At 30.9% G+C, this 14,503-nt stretch overlaps 1 non-coding gene across 1 annotated transcript; it reads right to left on the bottom strand.

The window, feature by feature from the left end:
- Positions 1-472: 472 nt before the first annotated feature.
- LOC123226608 lies at positions 473-579 on the bottom strand. The gene has a single exon (XR_006504357.1). It is a non-coding gene; the product is annotated as a small nucleolar RNA R71 (small nucleolar RNA).
- Positions 580-14,503: the final 13,924 nt, after the last annotated feature.

Genomic DNA, 14,503 nt, shown 5'->3' with positions numbered 1-14,503 from the left:
CAGTTTGATCCAGAAATTGAAAAGACTGCAAAAGGGCTGAGAAAAGAAGCAAAAAAAAGACTACAAACACACAGATCTGCTTACGAAACAGAGGAAAACATGGCTGAAAATCAAACTTTAAGAGAGCTTGCTGCTCCAAATTTAAATCAACAACCACACTGCATTACTTTTTCGAATTTAGATATTAATACTACCTTTAAATTAAAATCTGGACTAATCCATCTTTTACCTATTTTTCGTGGCTCCACAGGTGAAGATCCTCATAAACATTTAAAGGAATTTCATGTGGTGTGCACCAGAATGAAACCGAATGGAGTAACCGAAAGAACAAATCAAGATGAGGGCTTTTCCGTTTTCTTTGAAAGACGATGCACAAGATTGGATGTATTATCTACCCACTGGAAGTATCACCACTTGGCATGAGATGAAAAGATTATTTTTGCAGAAATTTTTTCTAGCATCAAGAGCAGCCAGCATAAGGAAAGAAATCTGTGGCATTAGGCAGCAAAGTGGAGAGTCTTTATACGAATACTGGGAGCGCTTTAAGAAACTCTGTGTAAGCTGCCCACATCACTAAATTAGTGACCAGTTGCTTATTCAATATTTCTACGAAGGACTTATATCAAATGAGAGAAATATGATTGATGCAGCAAGTGGTGGGGCATTGGCTGACAAAACACCTGAAGCAGCCCAGAATTTAATTGCAAATATGGTGTCAAATTCACAATAATTTGGGAATAAATTAGACCATTCATCTTGGCGTGTCAATGAGGTAAATGTATCTTCTCTTGAAAGACGACTTGATGATCTAACTACTTTTGTACGTCAAATGGTTGTAGGAAAAATAGAGGTAGCGAAGGTTTATAGAATCTGTTCAGTGGGAGGACATCCAATTGATATGTGCCCAACACTTCAGGAGAACTGCTTTGAACATACTAATGCAGTAGGCGACTTTTTAGGACAGCAACAGCGAAGTCATAATTATAATCCTTATTCGAATACCTACAACTCAGGTTGGAGAGATCATCCTAATTTTCGATATGGGAATGCACATGCAAATCAGCCTTCAAATAACTTTCAACCATACTAGCAGCCTTATATTCCTAGACAACAGCAACCAACCCAAAATTCTGATTCAGGTACATCTCTTGAGGATATTGTTAAAACTTTGGCGACTAACACTGTGAAATTTTAGTAGGAAACCAGAATCAGCATTCAAAATCTAAAAAATCAAATGAGTCAGATGGCTATTGCAATCAGTAGGCTGGAAGCACAAAATTCAAGCAAACTGTCATCACAAACTGTGTTAAACCCAAAGGAGAATGTTAGTGCCATAATGTTGAGGAGTGGAAAGGAGCTAGAGATACCGATTAAAGCACAACCTACACCAGCACAGCCAACAGAAAATAAAGAAGAATTGGCAGCAGAAAATAATTCTTCCGAAAAGGTAGTGACAGGTAAATATCCTTCTTTTCCTAACGCTTTAAAACTGAAGTACGAAAGCAATGCGAATTTATATGAGACCTTTCGAGAGTGTGAAGTCAATATTCCACTGTTTGATGCAATAAAACAAGTGTCTTGCTATGCTAAATTTTTGAAAGAGCTGTGTACATTGAAAAGAAAGCAAAAACTCAAAAGGTATGAAAAAATAAGGGTAGGAGAAAATGTTTCAACCATAATTCACAAAAATCTTCCTGAAAAATGCAAAGATCCAGGTATGTTTTGCATTCCTTGCATAATAGGAGGCACAAAAATTGAAAAGGCCATGTTAGATTTAGGAGCATCTATTAATGTATTGTCATATTCCATTTATTCTGCTCTTAATCTTAGACCTTTAGAAAAAACTAGTGCAGTTATTCAGTTGGTCGATAAATCAAATGTATATCCTAAGGGGTTAATTGAAGATGTTCTTATTAAGGTTAATGATAAATTAATTTTTCCAACTGATTTTTATGTTCTTGACATGGAAAATAATGACCAATCTGCACCTATTTTGCTAGGAAGACCCTTTCTGAAAATAGCTAAAACGAAAATTGATGTTCACAAAGGTACACTGACCATAGAGTTTGATGGTGAAGTTGTCCAATTTAATATTTATGATGCTATGAAATATCCTGATGTGGATTTTCCTGTGTATTCAATTGATTTTATTGATTCTCTAGCGCAAGATATACTTGATGGTGATGATGAGTTAAAGGTGGCTAACCATAAAAATATTTTGAAAGAAAGAGATGAATTTAAATTAATTTCAGATATGCAGAATACAGGGACAGAGATGAATAAGTTCAGAGAGCTGAAAAATACAGGTAATTTATTTTATATTGAGCTGTTAGTGTCTAATGAAAAATTGTTACCTTCTATTTTGTAGGCACCAGAGCTGGAGCTGAAACCTCTTCCAAATCACCTCAAATATGTGTACCTTAGAGATGGGGAAATCTTACCAGTGATCATTTCCAGCAAGTTAAATGAGCATCAAGAAAAGAAACTGGTGCAAATTCCGAAGAAGCTAGAGATTCAAAGCTTAACGACATCAAAAGTATTTTAAGTTAATAGCCATAGACTCAAACTGTTTTACAAAGGAGTGCCAGTTGAAAACATTGGAGAAGTGGAGCTGAAAGATCCCGGATAAATAGATGAAGGCATTACGCTGGGCCAATGACTGTAAACAAAGACGCTACTTGGGAGACAACCTAAGCTTTCAATCTTATTTTGATTAATGCTGCAATTTTAATTTTCTAGACATTTGCTTTTAATTTCGGTTTATGTTTTCTAATTTTAGTTTTAAATTTCAGTTTTAGGATTTTTAGATATTTAATTAGCAATTATTTTATGATTTTCGCTTAGGTTTATTTTAATTTATTTTCATGTTATTGTTCAATTGTCTTCTTCCTCCTGCAGGTCCCAATTAGCTTTCTATAAATGTTCACGGGGGAGGAATCTGCAGTTTGGTATTCTAAAACTGGGTCATGTGCTTTTGTCAAAAGTTCAACTTTTGCTTTGTTATTTTCTTAAATTCAATGGGGCCATATGATTTAGCGTAATTATAAGGCTGAGTTTATTTGCTTCCAGAGACCATATTCACCAAACCTATGCCTCACAATTTCTCTCCAACTAAAATAAAAACCTAGTAGCCCCTTTCCTCATTCTGCAACGCCATGGTCAAAACCCATTCACAAGCATCAAAGAGCAACAAAACCCACCCATCGGAGGCATCCTACACCAGAGCTGTTATCAAAATATGAAGAATCTTCCATCAATTGCAACGCTCCATAATTTGAACTACTATTCCTTTTCCCTAAATCCAGAGAAGTCTTCTTTCCCTTTTTCTTTTAAATTTCAATTTTCATTATTATATGTTTTGTTTAAACATTGAGGACAATGTTTGGTTTAAGTGTGGGAGAGGGTGTCTTTGTGTTTTATTTTTCTGTTGTTTACTGTTCTATCTTTCAGTTTTCTGTCTTTCAGTTCTATATTTTTTTCTCTACTCTATTCTTATGTTTTGTCTTTCTGTTCTGCTTTTAGTTTATTCTGTCTACCTGTTTTATTTTTCTGTCAGTTTTTTTTGTTTTGTCTTCTTTGTGTTATGCTTATTCTAGTATGCCTTGTTTTGCTTTACGTATGTTGCTGCTCTTTGCTAGATAAAGTTTAGTTTTTATGGCAGCTAGTGTATCCTTCCCTGTTTTTAGTTAGCTAAACAGTTCCATGAATCTCACTTTGAATGAATTAATTTGTATGCATGCTTTGGGATTTAGCTGATTCAATAGGAGAGCATTGCACACTAATTTGTTAGACTAATTAAGGGTATGCACTTAAACAAATGTTGATAATTGAGTGCTCGAGTTTGTTTGAAGTTGAGGTGAATTTAATTAACCCGTGAGTTTTGAGCCGAAAAAGATTGAAACATTCATATCAATCTATATTTTCTTTGATGAGTGATAGTCTCCCATGTGAATATATCTCTAGAACTTGCTTTGAACCGTTTTGAGACCACATTGATATGTGCATGCATGAAAATGATAAAGGCATTCTTGTTTAAAACCTTTAGCTTAAAAAGCCAACCTATTTTAATTTCCCTAGTTAGCCCTTGAGCCTTACAAAGCCCTTAATTCTTTGTGCTAAAACCATATTACAAACCCAAGCCTTTAAGTAAAAATCCTCACCCAACCATGAAAATTAGAAGGGCATTTAAACTAAAATGTGTTGCTTGGTGAATTTGCTATCTTGAAGAATTTTAAGTGTGAGGGAAAAAGGGGACTTAATTGCATAGGAAGAGATGATGAAAAAGAGTTGGCATGAAGAGTGCTATTGAGATTGCCTTATATTGTTATCTTTGCTACCCAATTCTCTTAGTTATTCAAGAAGAAAAAAATATGCTGAAAAAGAAAAAAAAAAGAAAAAGACAGAAAAGAAAAAAGAAAAAAAAAAGAAAGAAGTTGAAAAAGAGAGAAGAGAAAGGCAATAGCAATTAAAAAAAAAATGTGGTGGCTTTAACTTTACATTTTTGTTCCCCTTAGGTGTTTAAATATTTTGTTAATATTCATGGTTTTAACCTTTTGTATCCATTAATCCTCACATTTACCCAAAGCCCAATTACAACCTAAAATAAAGTCCTTTTGATTTATGCATGTATATAATCTAAGTGGTGGAGATTTGGTGCAAAAGCAAGCCTATGGTAGAATGTTTGCATTGGAAGAATTTGAGCGAAACACCAAACCATTAAACACATGAGTGATATGAGTGATAACCGTGAGGATGATTCACCAAAGCTTTATACATGCTTTAGAATGTGATTATCTTGATTTGTCTTTGTGCATATTTCCTTGTGAAGTTTGATAATGAGGTGTATTGATGCTTGAATCTTGGTTGGTTTGAATCTTAAGGTATGCACACTTTTTGGTATCATGAGAAAAGAGATTGATGGAACATTTTTGTTTTTGTTTTTGTTTTTGTTTTTGTTTTACTCGAGGACGAGTAAAAGATAAGTGTGGGGGAATTTGATAGCACCATTAATTGTTATTATTTCGATTTATAATTCCCTTATAATGTGTGGAAATTTAATTCAATCTAATGGAATTACTTATCTATTTACATTTAGGAAGCTTTTAGCAATTTTGGAATAAGTTGGGCCAAAAAGATGAAAAAACTGGAGCAAATCTATTAATCTGGAAATTCCGTGATGCGGACTAGGCGTGGGCACGTGAAAGATGAGAACAGAATTCGGAAAACAGATCTGAACGCCCAGATCAGCTACAAGGGTCCACTAAATATCAAGATTTGCTTCCTAGAAAAGGGATAATTACCAGCTGGAAAAGATGATTAATTGAGATAGACAAGGAAGGATATTTTTGGAGGAAGGATTTACATTAAAAATACATATCTTTTCCTTTCTTTTTGGGGAGATATGTATCACTTTGCTTGGTTGGATTAGGAGATTAGGATTGACTTTCAATTTCCAGATTTTTAGTAGGAAGATAATATATATACTCTTATTTTTATTTGAGAATGATTAACCATTGTAATTAGAGAATTAGAGAGCAAAATATGGTTTACAGTGGCTGAATAATTTCTCTTGGTTGAAGGGATCTGAAACCATGGAACTACAATGATTGTGAGATTTATTTTTGTTCTTTAATGCATCTTTTTGATTATTTGAGTATTGATTATCTTTCTGAATTATTTTTCATGATTGTGTTGGTTGATTTCTAAGGCGCGCGATTAGTTTATCAATTAATGTAATCTATGGCTAGTTTAGGTACTGAATCCGTAATTGTTCAATCCATCTAATCGAAGTGGCAACTAGGTTTATCGTTTGCTGCGTCAGAAACTTTAAATCCTAGGAAAATAATCAACTAGATTAAATGCAACGTCGTACGTTTGTGTTGTCTTGCTTCATTGGTCTTTCTAATTCGTAATGTTATTATTTAATTAAATTCGAGATCGTATCCGAATTATTAATCAATAAGAGTTAATTGGAATACATGTTTTTGATTAACTAATCGTAAGGAAGGACAGGTAAATTTAATACCACAACGAATATTTGAATAATTAATTTGATATTTTGTTTCGATGATCAATCGTAGTTCCAATGGTGGATGTGACCGAAGACCAAGGTTTGTTAAATTGATTTAATCGTTTTAATTTATCTCACTGAATTTTTATTTATTGTTTTTAATTATACTTTGCATTCGATTCAAAACCCCCCTTTTATTTTCGTGTTTCGATTTAATTGTGACGACATACTAATCAAAGCTCTTCGAGGGAATGATCCCTACTTTCCTTTACTACATTTTTGTTGTAGGAATTTAGGATTTAATTTGGGTGTCAACGACAGCACGTACCAGGAATATTGAATTTTTTACCACAAAATAGGCTCACCTAAATAAATATATCACATCTCATACTGGTTTCACAAAAATAACACAAAAATTGAAAAACCTAAAAATACCTTTACCTATTGACATATACTGCAGCAGAGGTATCTTTGCATGGTAGCTTTGTTGCTATCATGAATGAAGAAGTCAAAGTAAGCAAGAATACCACACCTCATGCTGCAGCAAGCAAGAATCTCTTCATCTCTACATCAAGTCAAAACTGACCTTCTTTCCCATGATTGAAGAAGAAGAATGCAGCATAACAAGCTTTTCTTGTGAAATGAACAAGAAGAATCTAACAGGTTTTAAGGCATTGAGTGATCCCTTGAATGATGACCAACCTATAGCTTCACCGATTATCGATCGATGACGAAACTTCTTGGATTGGCAACAACAATGCAATGGTAGGACGACAAATGAGTTTTTTTTTTAATTGACCTCATTTTTTAAGGCATGTTTATTTTTAGAAAACATGTTTTTTTTTTTTCACTGGGTAACATAATTGTTAGAACCCTCTGATTGAACAACCCATAGATATAAAGAAAAACTTGAACATATTTTTTATATCGATATCAATACGTGTCACAGTTCTTGGGTTCTTGAGCTCTAAATTGTGACAATACTTGCGCAAAAGTATAAAAGACTTGGGAGTTTATCGTAATGCATTTAATACACATGTTTTAGCATGCCACGCTTTTGTGTAGGAAATGTTAATTTTGTACCCATCTATCATGTCCAAAATATTTTTTTTTATAAATAAATGTAATTAACTACAAACATAATTTAAAAATGTTTCCCAATGACTCTGCACCAACCTATCTATGGTGTAACAAAATTTGATCTCGTGGACAATTATATATCTCATCCATACATTGTAACACCTAATAGTCTCTCTCTTTCTCTCTCATTACTTGTGTCCACTATTTACATTATGGATATATGCACTTAATCTCATAATGTATAATATCAGAGTGATCGATGTTCCATTGAATTTTAGTCTCTAATGCATATGTCTGAAATAATGTTGGCAATTTTGTTTTTGAATTATAAAAACCTTCAATTGATTGTCTCTTCGTAGCACCTGATTACTATTATTTACATTCTCCACATCAATGACAAACTTAAGAACCTATTGAATGGATTTGGATTATGGGTGTAACTTGGATATCTCCAATATTTATAGAACTACAATGTCTCATGCTACATTCAACCATGTTATTACAAGCATTGCTTTAACTTATGCCAACATCTTGGCTTAGTACATGATACATGTCATTATCAAACCCCAAAAATTTACCATCATTGGCATCATCCTCATTACCCTTAACTTCATAATCCTTATCTACATCGTCGTCACTATCATCATTACTATAATTCTTACCAAATTCTTAGAAACTTTGCGATTGTGCCCACTCATCTGTTGGATGATTCTCCTTTTTTTCCTCATGAACATTTTTAGGTTGTTATTATCCCTTCCTTTAATTAGACTCTTGGTAATATAGAGTTTGGTTGATCCCTTTAAAATTCTTGCTTCGACCATCACATACTCCAAATCATAATTGTCTATATTCTCCATTATACCTACATTACTTAAGATAAATACGTGTATATTTGACTGACTCTGATTGAGTCTTAGATGATAACTTATTTTCGCTATGAATCCTTCGAAATTAACACTTTTGTCAATGCTACTGTCGCTATGAATCCTTTAAAATTAACACTTGTGTCAATGCACATCCTTCTGTCATTCCCACTAACATATCTCTTCATATTGTTATCACCAGAAATTCATTGCCTTCCATAGCGAATCTTAAATATAGTTTTTTTTTTTCCATCTTTGGCCACTAAACCTGAAATATAAAACATCTTTGTTGATTTTATCTGAGATTTGGTTCAAAAGAACAGGTTGGCATTAAAGGCCTTGGCATCAACTTCAACCCGTTTTTCGTGTGATTTTGTATTTAGACTTGGATTTTCGTCAACTCATTCTTAGTTTTAACTTTTAATACTCCAATTACATTATAACAATATTAAACAATACAACAATATGAAATCACAATATTAAATATTATAACAACATGAAATTACAACAAAATTATATTTCACATGAAATCATAAACATGAATTTATTATACATTATTTGATTTTTAATTGTTTAACAAGAAAAAAACATAACATAAGGGCTTGAATTTGGATAAGGTTGACCTGAATTTGGATAATTTTGCTGTAAAATATTTGCAAGATATGTTAATTCTCTAATAAATTTTCGGCTCTCCCTTCGTTGTGTTTATAAGGTTGAAGATAAGGATAATTTAGACATTCCAATACAAAAAGTGGTAAAAATATTCAGTCTATAAAAAGAGGGGTATAAATGTATAGGTAGACCCATTTTAAGGCAAAAAATTCAATATCCCATTATTGTGTAAGATAATTTACGAATCAAACAACTAGAGTTTAATAATATTTCAGTTTTTATTACAATATAATGTATATAATTTAAAATATTGTGTAAGTTAAATTACGATAACAATTATTATAGAATTTGATAAAATTGATTTTCATTGCAATACAATATATATAATTAAGAGTTTTGTGTAAATTAGATTATGGTAGCAATGATTATAATATGATAAGACACTAATTTTTACTATATATGAATGTAAGAGAATAAAGTAGAAGTCACAAGAATTTTAATGTGATTCAATTTGATTGTTAGAATACTTGCATCTATGATTTAGCTTTTAGTTTATATGTATCTTGTTGAAGATGTATACATTATATGTTTATTAATGTGTTTGCATCTCAAAATATTTGACTATCTGTCTTCTAAGCAATCCTATGATTTATAAAACTGATGAGGAGAAGTTACATTCAAATTATGATAATTAATAGATTTCTAATTCAAATATGAATTGAAGGATTTAAATATATTCTGATTAAACTAAAATATAATATTTATAATATCATAAATATCCCAAATGAGAAGATGAAGATAACTTCCCTTGATTGTCATAAAAGAGAGAGGAAAATTTTTGTAAAAGATTTTCAATAAATTTCTTACTAAGTAAAGGTATCATGTCGCCATATTGAGCTATAATATCTATTTCCATTCCTTGTCATTTGTTCAATAGGAAATAATTTTGCTTTAGTAGGATCCTTTGAAGATACAATTTTCAAAGAAAATTTTCACAAGTGAGAGAATTATTCTTGTGAGGATGACTTCAAGAACTTTGATTTTTATCCCTTTTGTGTGGGTTGTTGCCATATGGAAACTACAATATCTTTGTGAAAATTACATGCTAATTGGCATCATAATGACTCTCATTTTAACTCGTCTATCCCACGAATTGTTATTTGGTGTGCACTATTTGTATCAAATGATGGTTGACAAGTCTTTGAGGGTCAAATTGAATGGCTATAATTGATTCTCATTTGCTCCCTCGTCTTGGCTATAAAAGGAGGGTGAAGTTGGCTATTATTAATTCTTTGACTAGGATTCATGATCCATAGGTCAAGAGAGTTTATCCACTTATTACCATTTTGTGCTTCAAGCTCAATTGCTTGAGATACATTGCTTCTTGTATTCAAACAAAGTGCAACTACGAAGTGTTGACACGAAATCTAAATTGACACAATACAAATATAACTTAATGACACAAATTGTTAGGTCTATATAAAAGAGAGGTAAACTTAATGTTTTGTAACTAATTTTTTTAATTGCAAATAATTATAAATTATTGTTTTAACAATTAAAATTTTAGTTATAAATAAGTTTGTTTGGCAACTATAATGTTAGTTATGAAATGTATAATTAAAACTAATTTTCTGTAACTAAATTTTTAATTGCAAGTAATGATGTTATGGCATGTTGTGCAACTAATTTTTAAGTTGCAAGTAACTTTGTTTTAACAACTAAATGTGTAGTTGCATATTAATTTCATTCTTTTCGTTATTTTAGCTACTAAAATTTTAATTATAAATAAATTTATTTGATAATTATAACATTAATTACAAAATGTGTAACTAAATTATTGTTTTAACATGAAATTTTAGTTGTAAATAAATTTGCTCGATAACTATAACTTTAGTTGTGAAATATGATTTACAAAATATATAAAATACTAGTAGTAATAAAATAAATAGTCACATAAAATATGGGAAAACTTAAAATAATAATTTAATTTTAAAAGAGTGTAGTTGGAGAAGAAAATTAATTGATGATTTGTCATTGGTATTAAACCATTAATATGCCTTTGATTATTACGTTTTCAATATAAAATGATAGAATATATTCTTATCTCCTAATTATATTTACATTTAAATTATTAAAACACTTTTTTAATTATTAGTTTCTATAATTATTGATATATTCTTAAGGTTACAATCAAGTAAATTATATTTGAATTGATCTTTTGAATCAAATTTGAGTTGATGTTTCTGTTTGATAGTTTGATTAGAGTTTTGTTAGAATTTATATTCACAAATTCATGAATTATATGTATAAAATAGGTATCTTAGTTTGGGGATTTTAGGATTGTTTTCTTTTTTTTTATTTTAAATTTTACTGTACTATTGGTTATCAAAGCCTTGAAATCCCTACAGTAATACCAAAGCCACCATTTAACATATTTTTCATAAAAATTATATCTATAGTTAGTTTTGATTGATTTTATATATTGATTACACATAATTGAGATTAATTAGAATTGAATAGAATTGGTCAAGATGATTTACAATCATGTTGTTACATGATTTGTTGAACATCATATACAACATAAATTGTGATAACTTTTTGAATTTTATTTGAGTTTTGTTGATATATGTAGGTTCATAATAAGTTGAATGTTAAAAGTTTCATATTGTTGTACGAAATCACCCTTGAATCATATCGTTGCATGATCTAAGGGTTGTTGCTGATGTAAGTATGGTTTACATGTCGTATTCCCTCACCCAGGTGATTTAGTATGTTTGAAAATTGGACATTTTCTGGATTTTTTGTCACTGAAAAATCTAGAAAAGGTATATGGAAAAACCCCAATGCACGACCGACACCAAGTCATGCATGGTGGGTTTGGGGTGGCACTCCTCCCCGACACCATGTTGCTAAGCACAATTGGACTTCCTTGTTCCAATAGTGCCCTTGCATGGTGCCAACCATGCACCTTGGTTAGTTTCCAGTCGTGTCCCATGGCTTCCTACCATGCCCTCCAATTATACATGCTTTTGGAATTTTGTTTAATTCCATATGCATGGCTAGACACTTCACTTGCATGTCTAAAAAGTTGAAAATACAAGTTTAGCTCTATTTTGTTGAATTAAGACTAAATTGAGATTTTCTTAAGCTTTGAGGTTGAATTACCATTTTGTAAAATTTTGTGGACCAAAATGTTATTTAACACTTGGGATAATGATAATTAAAAATTAAAATTTTTAATTGGTATGTGTATGTATGGATGTATGTATACATGATGCCTAGTATACAACTAATGAATTTATGTGAATGTTTATTTTATTTATTTCATTTTTGAGTTGTAATTCTTAAATAGGGTGTGAATGTTTTGTCTTTATTCCTTTTATTCTTTAGACTAGGTTATTTTTATTTTCTTAGAAATTTGTAATTAGCAAACAAAGTCATATAATTATTGAAGATTGGAGATGACAGGACAAGCACAAAGACTCAAAGATGAGGATTCACCTAAGGTGACTAGTCAAACTTTTCTTGGCTTGAGAGGCCTAATATTAGTTATGGTTTTGTACTAGCACGTTTTATTTTTACGTTGTGGAATGTATGTGTAGATTTTATTTTGCAAATATCACGTAACATGTTGCGTAAAATATGATGAGATTAATTAATAAAACCCTAAATTTGAATATTAAGTCAAAAATTTTTATTGATGTCTTCCAATATAACACTTTAATTAATCCTCTATTCGTTAGAACCTGGATTTCTAAAGTGAAAAATACACTTCTATCAAGTAGAAAATTAAGAGTTGATTATATTGGGTCCAACTTAACTAATATATTTTGTTTGTTTGTCAAAGCGAAGGCAACGTATATTAGAGGTATGAGTAAAGAATACATTTATCAATGCAAGGTGATATATAGTATTCATTCTATTGACACCGAGAGTCACATTTGAGATTGTATGATTTGTTAGGGTAACATATGACTTGAGATCATGAGCTTTGCATGATTAGTTTGAAATTTACCTATTCGATTAATTTAAACTTTTTCATCAAAGCGAAGGAGAGAATTAATGCGATAGGAACTTGGTCCACTAGAAAGTTCACCAGAACTTTTCGAGTATAATAGTGAGGTCTATTGGGTTGAGAAAAATAGTGAGATCATTTTAATTAATTAAATTCCTAATTAAAATGAATATTAATAATTAAATAAAGTTACTAATTATTTTATCTGTAAATTATAGATCACAAACGTATCGATCCATTCTCGAAAAAGAAAAGACACTCATTAGAAGTAACTTCATTGATTGATACAAAAATTTTTGAATTATTTTGTATCAGGAAAAGAGGTTGTATATCCTTGAGGGGTCTTTGGCCCATGAGTCTGGTCCCAATACCACCAAGGAGGATAAAGATACTTTTAACTAGTATTTTGATGACTCTATGAAAGTTCAATGTCTTATGCTGAGTTTCATGTCACTTAAGCTTCAAAAACAACATGAGGAAATGGATGCACAATCCATACTTGCACACTTTCGAAAGTTATATGACATTCGTGTGAGGGTTAAATAATATGAGGTGTCAAATGCGTTGTTTGATTGTAAGCTCTCGAAAGGAAACTAAGTTGGCCCTCATGTAGTTAAGATGATTAACTACATTGAGTGGTTGGTCCGCTTAGGCTTTATCATTAATAATGAGTTTGTCATTGACTTGATGTTGAAATCTCTTTCTAAATCATGTGTTATGTGTTATATGCCATAAATAAATTACATGATAACATAAAACATAAAACTTAGGCATGCTATTGAACACATATCAGCTATATTATTCAATAATCAAAAGAAGTCATATTTTCATACAACTTAGCATATCACATATCTAAAATGTACATTAGGTTGATCTTGCAAATAAGAGATCCAATATCTTATAACTTAATCCTAGACTAGCAAACTTGAGTTTTTATTTATGTATCTAAGACAACAAACATATCCAATATGTTAAGTCCATTTCAATCTAGCATACATAATGTTAAACATTTAGATGCATGATGTTTAACATGTCATAATGTCTCATATATAACATGCATATGTCACATATTAATGTTATCACATATACCTATAATAACATGACATTGTGGGCACTATATTAATATTTATAACACCATAGTCAAACATTCAAACATAGAAATTAAATTTGTAATTTGGTAAACTTAACAAATAATTTACCATACTTTATGCTCCTTATTCAAGTTTGCTAAAACACAAAACCATCCAATGTTTGGTGTCTGCAAGATCAAACCATAACAACTATACAAAGTAATTAAACCAAAATTTTATATTATATTTTTCTTGAAACCAACCATGAAACTCCAATCTTGATGTTTCCAAAACACATACCAAGTTCACCAAAATCTCACTAAACATGTCTCAATTCATACTTAAACATGAATAGATTTTGGAATGACAAGTTGTAAAATAAATACATAACACATGCCTAATGTGAGCCAAATTCACAAGTGTCATGTATTTCACCAAATCATGACATATATGAATCATTCATCACTCAAACATAATCCATCTCACCATGTAATAATTATTCAAGCATGAATATGGTTACTCATAATGTAATTTATCCAATCCAAGCTATCAAGAATTCAATTCTCAACCAAACCAAGTCAAACACTAGTTTAATGAATTAATAATAATTCAATCAACATTGAGTGTTATTTCCATCAACCAAACACATGGAAATCATGTCAACTTGTTCATGCCCTTCACCAAGTCACACAAACTAAGTTTCTTAAAAACACATTCCCATGTAAAGTCAAGATTAAAATTCATGTGTATATCATGACAATTATGTATAAATCATGATTAAACCATTAATTTCAAAAACACCCAAATTTCTAAAATTAGGTTTTTTTTTTTTTTAATTTTTTCAAAAGTTATC

Source organism: Mangifera indica, chromosome 9, assembly GCF_011075055.1.
Source record: "Mangifera indica cultivar Alphonso chromosome 9, CATAS_Mindica_2.1, whole genome shotgun sequence".
NCBI lineage: Eukaryota > Viridiplantae > Streptophyta > Magnoliopsida > Sapindales > Anacardiaceae > Mangifera > Mangifera indica.
The sequence above is the reverse complement of the archived record's forward strand: the minus strand, read 5'-3'. Positions and strand labels throughout refer to the sequence as shown.